Here is a 3,882-nt window from a genome sequence, read left to right on the forward strand (position 1 = left end):
AGGATATTTACGGAGCTTCCATTATCGACAAGGATCCGTGATACCTTCTTATTGGCAATCTGAGCTTCTACCACGAGGGGATCATTATGGGGGAAGTGCACATGTCGGGCGTCATCTTCCATGAAGGTGATGGGAAGATCCATCATTCGGGGACGCTGAGCGGGTGACTGAACCAAGGCGCACATCTCTCCAGTGTGTTCTAACTCCCTCAAGTACCTTTTCTGGGAGTTGCGGGTGCTTCCGGCAAGGTGCGGTCCTCCGGAAATGGTGGCTACGTGTCCGTCAACGGGTGGCGGAGCAAGGCCGGGCGGATATGGGTTTCCGGGTCCCGGAGCCAATAAGGCAATGGGTGCTGGAGGGGTTGGAGCAGGGAGCGCTGGGAACTGAGACCCAGGAGCTTGGGGGTGACCGGCTCCAGGAGCGCTAGCGGTCCCCCTCTGTCCCGGAGAATATGCAGCTCCGTGAACTACCCCCTGTCCGGGATAGATTATGGGTATCCTCACCCATTGACCGAGGTGTCCCGCTCTTGCCAGGGTCTCGATCTCATCCTTTAGCTGAAGACATTCGTTTGTGGTGTGCCCCACATCTCCGTGGAACTCACACCTCTTATTGGAGTCTCGCGGACGCCTTCCTCCGTGAGACACTTTCGGGGGCTTCCTGTAGTTGACCATATTACAGGTCGCCCGATATACATTCTCTCGCGAATCTATTAAACTGGTGTACTCTGTGAACTTGGGCTCATAGTCCTTCCGGTGTTTCTTTGAATGGTCTCCCCGGTTGGGGTTTCTTCCGCCTCGTTTATTCCGCGATTGGCTCAGATTTCGTTCTGGGCCTTCTGCTTGCGGTTGCGACGGTCCGGGAGCAATACTACATCCTGTCTGTACAGCTCCGTACCCAGAGAAATGGGTTTGACTCGGCGTCTGAGCAGACGCGGAAGGCCCATACACGCTTGGAGTGAACTGGGCTCCTGGAAGCGTGAGGGATGGTGCGGGAGCTTGCGAAGCAAAGATCGGCGCAGTCACGGAAGGCGTCGGAGCTGGGGGAACTCCAAAGGCCTGCTGGTAGGCATCCTCAAGGTTGATGATTCCCTGAGCTCTTGACATGAATTCGGACAGCGTTTCTGCCCGTCTCCTTTGCATTTCCCCCCATAGCAGGGAGCCGACAGTAAGGCCCGATTGAAGGGCGATCAGCTTCATGTCGTCGCTGACCTTGGTCTTAGCAGCAGCTTCCATTATTCTCTGAATGAAAGCTTTGAGGTTCTCATTGGGTAGCTGCTTGATGTTGGTTAAGGAACCAACCTCCATGTTGTGGTCTCGGGCAGCAATGAACTGCCTTCTGAATGCGGACTGTAGCTCCTTCCAACTGTGGATGGATCCGGGAGCTAATCTTTTCCACCAGTCCTCCGCGGACTTGGTAAGGGTGAGTGAGAAGCACATGCATTTGGCATCCTCACTGACGCGCGCCACTTGCATCATTTTGTTGTATTTAGCTAGATGGGTGCGCGGGTCTGTCCTCCCCTCATATAATTCTATGTGAGGCATTTTGAAGTTATCCGGGAGGGACGTTTCCGCGATCCTCCGAATACATGGCTCCGGGTCCTCCTCCTCGGAGTCTGACAGGGCCCCACTTTGCTTCCGGACCAGCTTGGTCAAGGCAGCGATCTGTTCCTCGAGCCTCTTTGTATCACTCTCCGGGAGGTCGCGTCCCCGGAACTTGTCATTAAGATGATTCTGCAGGTCATCTCCGCGAGGCCGGGCCTTTTCTCCTTTGGCCTTTTCATACTTGGCCTCCAACCTTCTTCTTAGGTCCACCGTGGACCAGCTATCTTCGGAGTGCGTGTCCGCAGCCCGACCGTCCTGGTTGACGGAATCACTGGGGCGGTTGTTCATTCCCCTAGGCCTGGGTGCCTTAGCACCGGGCCCTTTAGGCACAGAGTGCCCCCTTGGGGCTGAAGGACGTCTGGGCTTAGAAGCGCCAGAGACCTTCTGCGCGCCGGGGGGGCAGTCGGCCTGGTGATCCACGCCTTTAGGAGGTGCAGGGGCGTTAGTGCGTGCAGGCTCCCCAACCTTTTCTTTGCCCTTGTTAGGGGCGGCTTTGGATGGTCCAACAGCGGCTGGATCCGGCATGGTGGCATCAGCACCACCTGGAACAAAGGCATCCTCGTCCGAGTCGCCTAGGTCTCCGAACTTACTCTGGAGGCGCTCCATCATGCGCTGCATTTTTTCGGAGACGCGCTCCTGCTCAGCAAGCTTGGCCTTAGTGACCACCAGTTCTTCGGCTACTTGGACCAGTTCTGGATCCTTCTCGTAGTAGTAGCCGTCTTTGTAGTAACCGTCTCGGACATACTCTTCTTCGCTTTCTAAGTATGTCGTATCTTCAGTACTGACCCGATCCTGGCGAGATGTCGGGTCTTCACCGTGGTGGTCCGAGGGTTCGTTTTGTACCACATCTTCCATCATAGTATCGGGGTTGACCCTAGCATTTTTGTCAACCGCGGATTTTCTCGTAGTCACCATCTTTTCAGTACGCAGAAAAAGAGCTGACTAACAACTTCCTACAGCTCTCAATGAAAGCACCAAAATGTTTACCGAGTTTTTCGGAAACGAATACGAACGGAATAATAAAAAGATAAGAACTGTAGAAGTGCAGAAATGTAAATAAACAAACAGTGTTTTTTACGTGGTTCAGGCGTTAACGAGCCCTAGTCCACGAGTCGATGTTATTATACTTGTAGAGAATAACAGTCAAACAGCTGGTGCACAAGAAACTCACAACCTCACAGTGTTTCTCTCGGGTTCTCTTGGAGAAGATGAAGCTAGAGAGATTTTAGTAGAGTTCTTGCTATGTGATTTGTTGGCCGTCCCCACTATCGTAAAATGAGGGGGTCTTTATAGCTAGGGTTTTTGATTAGGGTTTTTCTCTACTCACATGAGTCTTAATTACACCAGCCATAAATAGGGGATACAATTACCGTAGTCGCCTGGCTACCAGGCTCTATGTGGGTATATTTACGTGAAAGTATGGGGAATGCACAAAGGCAGCCGTCTTTTCCAAGTTGTCAGCGGAACAGTAGGCGAAATGGTACTTTTAGGCGTGCTGGGATGTGTGCGGCCTTGACCTGTCGGGCGTGTCAGGCGGGATTTTGTGTCAGGCGGATATCATTCCAACTATGCCTCCTCCATGACTCGACCGCTTGGTCTTGTTCCATGCGAGGCACGGAACTGTTTCCGCGAAGGCAACCTGAAGAGCTTCTCCTGGAAGGAGCTTCCCCGAAGGATATCCCTTCGGGAGTTCCGGGAGAGTTGACGAGCTTCCGTGTCACGTTTGCTTGAAAGAGTAAGCCGGACACTAAACGGGAGAGGCGAAGCCTTTCTGTCCATCCGCGAGCTCTAGTCACCTACCATAAAAGACTTTGATAATTCTGCTTCCCCGAGGATATCCATCTAAACGCTATCCGGAAATCTGAATAACACTTATAATTCTAATATGGTAACGTGTAACAAAAAAAATGTAACATTGACAAATAAAAAGGTGATAAATGAGACATGTAATAAGGTGATAACATGACTAATAATTGTATAAGCAAATTATAATTATGAAAATAAAAATAATAACGTGATCCAAATCATATAAGCATAATTATTAAGAGAATAATAATAATAAATATTAAAATAAACTTAACATTGACATATACACATTATTATTCGTACATATATAACATAAAAAAAAAACTAATCGACATATATATATAATTAACATAGCTGCTTGAAATTATTTCGTTCAAATGAAGATATGTCTCTTCTATATAAAAAGTGTGTAGATAACAGAAATTCTTGGTTTTAACAGTTTTTTATTTATTTTCCGTTAACTTTAACATAATAT

The sequence above is a fragment of the Humulus lupulus genome, chromosome X, assembly GCF_963169125.1.
Source record: "Humulus lupulus chromosome X, drHumLupu1.1, whole genome shotgun sequence".
Lineage (NCBI taxonomy): Eukaryota > Viridiplantae > Streptophyta > Magnoliopsida > Rosales > Cannabaceae > Humulus > Humulus lupulus.